Source organism: Chenopodium album, chromosome 16, assembly GCF_948465745.1.
Source record: "Chenopodium album chromosome 16, dcCheAlbu1.1, whole genome shotgun sequence".
NCBI lineage: Eukaryota > Viridiplantae > Streptophyta > Magnoliopsida > Caryophyllales > Amaranthaceae > Chenopodium > Chenopodium album.
In genome coordinates this window covers 39,825,268-39,835,347 of record NC_137849.1, presented here as the reverse complement: position 1 = coordinate 39,835,347, position 10,080 = coordinate 39,825,268, and the positions used below count along the sequence as shown (strand labels likewise).

At 34.9% G+C, this 10,080-nt stretch overlaps 1 pseudogene; it reads left to right on the top strand.

Moving 5' to 3' along the window:
• The first annotated feature begins 4,209 nt into the window (after positions 1-4,209).
• Positions 4,210-9,696, top strand: LOC145584284 (putative glucan 1,3-beta-glucosidase A; annotated as a pseudogene).
• The last annotated feature ends 384 nt before the right edge of the window (positions 9,697-10,080 follow it).

Here is a 10,080-nt window from a genome sequence, read left to right as displayed (position 1 = left end):
GGGTCAGGGGCTGACTTAAGGGTGGCCTTAGGGCTAGAGGCCTTGGGCATAGTCTTGGATATAGGATGGCTTATGGGGACTATACCACACTTGGATGGCTATGGTGGACACTCGATAGGACAAACCGACTCGGTAGTCCCGACTAGGGTAGGTACGAGGCGACTAACAAGGGCTTGGGGCTTAGTTCGGGATGCTAGCTAAGTGGTATGTGGTTTTGCCAAGGGATGCTCTTGGGATCATGTGAAGGTGTCTCTATGGTCCACTACTATAGTGGAGACCGTAGTGGCTCCGGCATGGAGGAACAAGTGTGGACCTGGCCAACGATGACCTTGGTTCCTTCGGGGGAACCATAGGCTTGCGTGGCTATGTGCTGGATGTTGAGGAAAAGTGTTGACTTGATGATTGGTCTAACCAAACCTTCCCTTAGTGGACTACTACTTATAGTAGGGATTACTTGACGGTTATACTTAGTTATCGTGGTTACATGCGGTTGCCTTGAATCTAGTGATTGGCTAAATAGTGGGGCTAAAGGGAGGTTGAGGTAACCTCCTACGTTGCACCACTCTCCCTAAATTGTCGGGACGGTTATGCTGAGGTGGCACGTGGGTAAGTATGGTTGCTAAAATATAGGACCATGATGTTAGTGGGTTGACTAACGGTTATCTTGACTGTGCCTTTGACTATGGTCAAACGGGAACGCGATTAAGTCACTACGGGGGCGGTTTATATAAAATAGGAACACCAGAGAATGGGGTGTAACCATGAACGTGGGTAGTTACTCTGAGAGGATAATGCCACGTTATGTGGAAGTTACACCACTCACTTAGTGGCCCTAGAAAATAGGAACACTAAGGGAGTGAGCGGTTACACTGATCAGGCGGTTGAGCGCCACATATGCACACTAATGCATGTCTCCTAAAATGTAAGAACATGGCATAGTGGGGTGTGGCGGTTACCAAGCAGTTATGGGAGCATGTTGAACGTGGATAAACTCCCCATGTACGTGGACAAGGCCAGATACATCCAAATAAGCATCCAACTAGTGGGCAGTTACTAGATCATGGGTGTAGTGGGCGTAGTGGGCAGTTACTAGATCATGGGTGTAGTGGGCATAGTGGGCAGTTACTAGATCATGGGTGTACTGGGCATAGTGGGCAGTTACTTATCTGATTGGGTTGTAATCAGTGCCTATAAATAGGCCAAGGCATTCATTTGCTGGGCACGAATTTGGGAGCTCTAGAGAGAGATTCTAGAGAGAGAAACTCCTTGTAATTTGTAAGCCATGAAAATAATAAAGTGTTTACATTGTTGTTGCCTTGTCTCTTGTTTGTGTGCGTATATTCTTTGTTGCTTGAGTGTTAGGCTGGTCTAGGCGTCATCACGGAAACCTCCTAAGTTCCTAACTTAGAAAAAAAAAAAAAACTAGTTCACAAAATATCCCGTGACAGGGGCCCTGAGCTGTCGCTCAAGCTGCTCCCCCTTATAGTCGGCCCTGGGCTACCAGAATAGTAGTGGCGGAGCTAGGAATTGCATACCAGGGAGACAAATAGGCATCGTTAAGTTTGAGAAAAATGTTGGAACACAAATAGACTTAAATAGTTAAAGTATTACAACTCTAAATTTCCAAAATATGGAGTACTTAGTCAAAAAAGTTGAACATCATGTACCAATAATTCTTCCTCCATTAATACATGCTTATGTATTTAGAATTTTTGAAGAATTCAGACAATAAATAATGTAGCCAATTTAATGCATGGTTCATAATTCCCTATTGTAGCCGTCATTTTTTTTAAGACCCTATTATAGCCGTAATTTGCGGTATTGTTCATGCAAAGCTACAATTAGAATTATCCAAATAAATATATGGCATAAAATAGGGATTGATCCCATGTCCATAAGTCCCCAAGTCTCTATTAGTGGGACACTGACCGCTGCTCTATCTTCATTTGGTTTAAAACATTAGGCAAGATGTATGTATTTAAACAATTTTTTTTAGAAAAAGTGGGGGGGATTGTCCTCCCCCCTTGTCCCTTGCTGGCTTTGCCAATGTACCGGGGTGGATGGGTTTAGAATGGTGACTCTTGATGACATGTAAGAGGACTATGTTAACCAAAAACTTAAGCTGATGATGGTTAAAACCTATAATTGGTTTATATGCTTTATTCAATACAATATCAACTACCAAATAATTTTATTGCTATATTGGCAATTGAGCTGATCAATGAGCCATTAGCGCTTGCTATGACTTTGGACTCCTTGAAGAACTACTATCAGCAAGGATATGATACAATGCGCAAGTACTTATATAAGAAGTTGCTTGCACGCTAATATATAATGCAGAGATCCGTGTATTGTGGTACATATCACACATGCTAATTAATTATAAATAGCATGCATGGTGTAGAAATAACGTATGTAGTTCAGTAACACCTAATAAATTTTGGTAAATTTGACACTAATCATCTTGTCATGTTCATTTAAATGCTGGAGAATGGGTTGCTGAGTGGGAGGTGAATGGAGCAACAAAGGAGGATTATATAAACTCCCCAAATGCACGACTTCAAGTGTATGGTCATGCAACCTTTGGATGGACTTACAAGAATGCGAACAACTAACCAACTAGTAATTAGTATCAATCGACCCCGACCCGTCCTTTTAATTTTAAGGCTTCGATGTTGTTTGTACGCAAACTGGACCTTTTTTTTTTTTTTTTTAAATGGATCAATATAAATAACGTATCTATCGTGTGATTAATTGACAAAATATCGTACGATATGATGCACGTGATGATTACCTGATGTGAATATTACGCATATACGGAGTATTTTCTTTGTTTTACTAACATTGTAAAAAGGATAAAATTATGCATTCTAAAACATGTTTTATATGCTAAATATATATAATTATATAAACGTAAAAAATATAAAATTACGCATTCTAAAACATGTTTTATATGCTAAATATCTATAATTATATAAACGTAAAAATTATAAGAATTTGATATTATGAAATTATATTACAAGACGAATCTAATAAGACTATATATAATTATACTTTTCTTAACGCATAAATCATAATTTGTAGTTGAAAATGAGTGATGAATAGTGCAAAATAGTAATTGTTGTAAGACTGATGAGTATATGGTACAAACCTAGTACCATTTTCCAATTAATTAATAAACATAACGTACTCAGTATGAAGATGTAATTAATTACTCGTAATACTCCCTCCGTGTTTTATTATTTGCTCAATTTTTCAATGTGTCTAGTTTTAGGAAGAATAATAAAAAAAATTAAAAAGTACTCCTTAAATGTGATGGAAGTGTAGTTGGCTGAAGAATAAAAAAAAAAATCTAAAAAAGCAAAAGTGAGTAGAGTAGGGAGGAGAGAATATAAAAAAAAAAAAAATTAAAATATGATACGAGGGGATTACTAGTGAAGAGGAAAGAGTAAAATAATATTAAACGTTTCCAAAAAAGGATTATAGAGCAAGCAATAAATACGGCCACAAAATAAAAGTGGATCAAGAAATAAAATATGGAGCAAGAAATAAAATACAGCCACAAAAAAGGAACTATATACTTTTTTTTGTTTTGTGTACTCATACTCAAAAATACCTCGTTTAGCGTTGCTTAAGCAAAGTGAGACATTTTTTATATTTTTTTTTGTAAATTTTGACCTCAAATTGAATTCAAAGGGTAAAATGATGCCTAAAACCTCTAAAATATGTTTTTGATACGAAAATCGAAGAAATTTTTTTAAAACGTTAGATTTACGTATTTTTAATAGAAATTGTTAAATGGTGGTGAAATATAACATTTTGTCTTTTTTAATGGTATTTAAAAATACTTTTTTGAGTGGTAATTTTAAAAAGTGAGTTATTTGTGGGTGGTAAAATACAAAATTTCCTTACTAATATTTCATTGAAAATCTTTATATCAAACCTCAATGCGGGCAAACAAATGATGATTAGAAAAAGTTCAACTTCGCAATATCATATTATTTCTTGACTAATTGCGTGTTGTCAATTATGACAATTAATTCCTTCCAATTGTCTTACTTCATACGGAGTACTCCGTATACTCTTACAGTATAAATGTGCATACGGCATACCCTTTTAAATCATAATCAAATACAAATAGAATATTTCATTTGTAAAAAGCTGATCGTTAAATCAGTAAAAATAAATACAGGCTAAAGATTTAATATAATGAAGATTATTGGTGCTAAATCTGCCTTTTTATGTTCATTGTTAGTAGGAATATGTTGCATACAAAGCTTGATAATAGGGTGTCAAGCTGGGAGGGATAACAGAAGTCTTGCCGTAAACCCGGGTTTTAAAGTAAAGGCAGTTAATCTTGGAGGATGGCTTGTTACTGAAGGATGGATTAAACCTTCTCTTTTTGATGGCATTCCTAACAAAGACTAACAACCAACAACTAACAATTAATTTACCAAACACTTTTATAAACAGCCATAATAACAGCCAAACATCCTGACTGATCAAACAAATCAAGTAAACCAGTTAACCACCAATAGCCATTTACCAAACAAGGCCTTTATAAAAAATACTTTGCCAACTATGCCAGAATTGCTCGACAAATAAATTTATTAGGCATTTAAATTTAAACATTTTATACTCATTCTATATTGCCATATTTTAAAATTGGATTCCATTTGTGAGGCTTATGCTATTGGGCTGTTTGCACAGCTTAATAGCCGGCCCTAGCTATATTTGTATTGGATTTTCATAATTTATTATTTAGTTTCTCTCCATTGGAAAATTCAGAACATGTAAAATGTGTTACATTTGGTCCTTATGAATAAGATAAATTAACCCATTATATTTGCACTTTACGTCTTTGGTTTAAATTCAACTTTGGGGCTTTTTTTTTTTTGGCTTGCTTATTAAGTCTTGGTTGGGCAATTCTTGTGGGAAAATAAGGCATCAAGTGAGAAAGATATTCAGGGTCTATTTTGATTGACTGAATTGAGTTGAACTGAACTAAACTAAATTTATTGGAGCTTAAGTGAACTGAATATTTTATGAGAGAAGGAGATTAAGAAATGAACTGAACTGAAAATAATCTGAAGAGCCACAGGCCCTCAGTAGGATACTCAAAAAAAGTTGTTACTAGTTCGTTTTTATGCCAAGCTATTGGATAATAAGTAGAAGTATATTATTTATTAATTAAAGACAATTAATTTGTTAAGTAGTTAAAATTATACAGGATGGTTCACAAATTCAGCTAAAATCAGTGACAATTGGCAAGTATGTATGCGCTGAGAATGGTGGAGGGAGCATCTTAGTTGCTAACAGAACCTCTGCATCAGGTTGGGAAACCTTTAAGGTAAGCTAAACCATCCAAACATTAGCTAAGTTTGATTTCTTGCAAAATCTTAATATAATACTATTGTAAGGTGTAACAATTTTTTTGTTTGTAGATATGGAGAATTGACGAAAACACGTTCAATTTCCGGGTGTTCAGCAATCAGTTCGCAGGACTGCAGGCTAGTGGAAGAAGAGGATCTGCAGTAGTTACAAAAGCTAGCACCCCCGGAGACTCTGAAACATTTAAGATTGTTAGAAATTCTAATGACAAAAACCGTATTCGAATTCAAGCTCCTAACGGTCGATTTCTGCAGGTTTGACTCTTACTTTTCTTATACTATGTACATTTTCTGGCTAGAACACATGATTATTTTATTGGTTTTAAAACATTTTCGGAAATAACTTTTTGCAGGCAAAGACACAGGATCAGGTCACTGCAGATTATGCAGGGGATGGTGGATGGGGAGATGATAACCCATCTGTTTTTTTGATGACTATAATTGGAACCTTAGGAGGCGAATTCCAATCACTAATGGTTATGGCCCTGAAAAAGCCCCGGAGGTTATGAGGGTAAAGCAACATATATGCTCACGAAAACAGAGAATTAAATTTGTAACTGATAAATTTTGATAGTATTTCCTCCGTTACGAATTACTCGCAACAAAGGGGTATTATTTTTGAGACATAAAATATTTTTTTGTTGCGAGTAATATGTAATGGAGAGAGTATATAAAATGTGGTCTGTACAACCCAAATAAGGAGTAGATTTCAGTTCACAAATAAAGTCAAAGGAGGTTCGATACTAAAATTAATTGATAATAATAGAATTACAGGAGTAATTCCTCTATCTTATAAAGTGGATTCCTACTTCCTCTTTTTCTAATTTGGGATACTCATAAGTGGGTTTATAATTGATTTTAACAATAACTTTTTGACAGAAATATGAAAATGTTCATTGTAACAGAATCACTGGAACACGTACATTGTTGAGGATGATTTCAGGTTCATATCTCAGAATGGACTCAACGCCGTCAGAATTCCTGTGGGATGGTGGATAGCCAGTGACCGACACCCCCTAAGCCTTTCGTGGGAGGATCGTTGCAAGCCTTGGACAATGCCTTCACTTGGGCACAGTATTATTATTATTATTATTATTATTATTATTATTATTATTATTATTATTATTATTATTATTATTATTTTAAATAGTGCTAATTACAAGGACTTTTGTATGTTTTTGAATTAAGGGACTTGTTATTGTTTTGTGTGTATGTTGAATCTGCAGAAAATATGGTATTCAAGTTATAGTTAACCTACACGCAGCACCCGGGTCACAAAATGGGAATGACCACAGCGGAACTAGAGATGGATCTCTTGAATGGGGAAAAACTGATGCAACAGAGTGTTGCTGTCATTGACTTCTTAGCTTCCAGGTGCTTGGTAAGAATTAATAATGACAACTCTTTATCTTTCTGAAATTGAGTCATTTAGAACAAGCACAACTATGAGCAAAATAACACTTCCTCATTCTCTATATACCCAGTTTCTCACTCCTCTTGGCTTGCTCATGAACATTTTTAGTGATCATATTTTTATCCTAGCAATGATCAAACAAATTAAATCTCCTCACCATTCTCTCTCCTACTTTTTTCAATGCCTCACTAACATTTCTCTCTCTATACGTGTATCACCATATTCATATTTAATTGTCTTTTGTTTAATGGAGTTATACTACTATAACTTACATTTTTGAAACAGTTAAAATGTAATTATATTGAAACAGTTATGTAAATAATATTTAGCAAAGTTATGCAACGAAAATTAACCGATCAATCAACCATTTAGTAAAAAACTATTGTATTATATTTAATTATCTTTTGTTTAATGGAGTTATACGTCTACACTTTTTTTTTTTTTTTTTTTTTTTTTTTTTTGTTTTGCTCATTATTGTCAATGCTCTTAAATCCTTTTTATATAACTATTGTAGTCTTTGTTCCTGTAAGTAGAGGGAAACATCAAACATGCATCTAATATAAAACACCGCCATTGTATATGTTGATGTAATTTTGCACAATTACAATCATTTATTTATTTTAGAAATCCTCTCAGTTGTCAATAAACATTTCTCTTACCTGTTTATATATACTGATGTTATTTTGAGTGCAGATATGCGAAACGGTCTAACCTATTAGCAATAGAGCTAATCAACGAGCCTATAGCGCCTGCTGTGACTTTGGAGACCTTGAAGAACTACTATAAGCAAGGATATGATACAGTCCGAAAGTACTCTTCAAACGCGTATGTTATAATGTCCAATCGGTTAGGACCTATAGATCCAAGGGAGTTGTTTCCACTTACTAGAGGATTGCAGTTAACTGTAATTGATGTCCATTATTACAACCTCTACTCCAGCATGTTTGATAACATGAGTGTCCAACAAAACATCGACTACATCTACAACAAAAGGGCTTCAGATTTGGTTATGTTACAACCTCTGATGGCCCCCTAACTTTTGTTGGTAACTTAACCAGTATAATAGCCAACTTATTGTTAGCCGGGACCAATATGATCTTATTCACTGTCAAAAATAAATCGACCTTCATAAGATAGTTTCTCAAAATGAGTTAGAATTAAGCTGTTGGTTTTGGATCCGAATTAACCGGTTGTTTAGGTTAAGTATGTCACGACGTGTCATAATATGATTGGTTCATTTTAAAATTTTAAGTAAAAATATTTTTATTTTTAAAAAAATTCCTATCACACTACCATAGAACATCCCCACCACCCCCCACAACACTACACCAGCGGGCCATTGCAAACCATGTCCCTCCCCCGGCCCACTGGTCATCAGCAATCACCCCCACCCACCGTCCTTTTCTCCTCCCACTGTCGTCTACACTCTTCCCCTTTTTTATTACTCTTTTTATGAGTTATTTTAGGGTAGGGGGGTTTTTTCGTTTTGGTGAGTGTTGGGTGGATGGGGTGGGCTTAGACGGTTAGGGCTGGGTTTTGGGATAAATATGGTGATATTTTGGTGGTTAGGGTGGTAATGATTCGAAGAGGGTATGCTGGTTTTTAGATGGGTTTTGGTTTGGGTCCATGGGTTTGGATTGGTCTCGGCCGATGCTTAGGGATGGGGGGTTAGTGAAAGACCAGGGCTCAGGCGGGGAAGAGTGGGGGGTTGGTTGGCGTTTAGGAGGGGGAAAAGAAAGGGGCTAGGGGTGGGAAATGTTCTGTGCAATTGCTGGTAGGAGGGTGGCCGGGTGGGATAGGTATGACAATATTAAATGAATATCCACTTAATTCATTCACTTATTTTAAGCTAAATGGACAAAGACCCAAATTAAATGATGAAAAGTGGTTGATGGATCGAATTTTATTTGGATAGTGCTCTATTCCACTTGTTGACCATCTACTAAATGTTTAACATATATAAAGATAATTTACCAAATAATTTTAATAAAAAAATATGAAATTAAACATGCAAGAAGAATATATATATATATATATATATATATATATATATATATATATATATATATATATATATATATATATATATATATATATATATATATATATATATATATACTTTTTTTTTCGAATTATTCTTTAAACAATATGTTGTCATATTTTCCTTTTTATTAAAAATTATTTTAAGCGTATAGGTCATTTGAACTATCTTTAAGAAAATACTCTTTAAAAGACAACTTATTTTTATTTAATTAGAACATTGTCTTACTTTGAACTAATCACGTAAAAATTGGCTTATTCTTGACGTAAAATTTCCTTTTTTTTTTTTTTTTTTTAATAATACTACGTATTTAATAAGTTTCCTCTCCAAAACAAAAAAAGACGTATATAACAAGTTAATTGCACGCTAATATATATTGAAATCACTCATGCCAATTCATTGGCATGGTAAGTAGTTTAGTAATACCTAATTAATTTTCGTAAATTTGATACTACTTGGGATTCCGACGTTTCTAATGCGCACAATGTGACGAGTCCTTTGGAAAGAGTGTGTTCAACTTATCAAATGTCCTATGCCTATTTGCGTAACATTTTATTTTAAATATTTACATATGGGCAATATATGTGTTGGATCTTGTGTAACCATACTAGATAATCAACTAATCATCTATTATGTTCCTTTTTGTTCATGTTGATGCAGGAGAATGGGCTGCCGAGTGGAAAGTGAATGGAGCAACAAAGGAGGATTATCAAAGATTTGCAAACGCACAACTTCAAGTGTATGGTCGTGCAACCTTTGGATGGGCTTACTGGACTTACAAGAATGTGAACCTTCATTGGAGTCTCAAGAGGATGATTCAAAATGGTTACATCACAATTACTGGTAGTTAGTATCGATTGACCCGGCCGTTCTTTTAAGCTCAATGCTTTGGTGGTGTTGTATGTACGCATCCGTGGAATTAAGACTTTAATTTGGTGATGTTGTAACAATAAATAAATAAAATAAATAAAATAATGGAACCTATGACCATTTTCCAATTAACCAACGAAAATAACATACAAAGGGAAAATTAAGTGAATAACTTTGCTAATATTAGTCCCAATGGGGATCTATCAACATCTATGGGGGTGTTGTACCACCTTATATTATTTTGACCCCCATTGATGGTGCTAAACTTTGTATGTACTTTGGCTGTCATGTTTGTAGAATTATGGAATTCTTCCTCAGGAGGCTTGTATGCATATTCACAATATATATAGGGTGCATAGTTAACG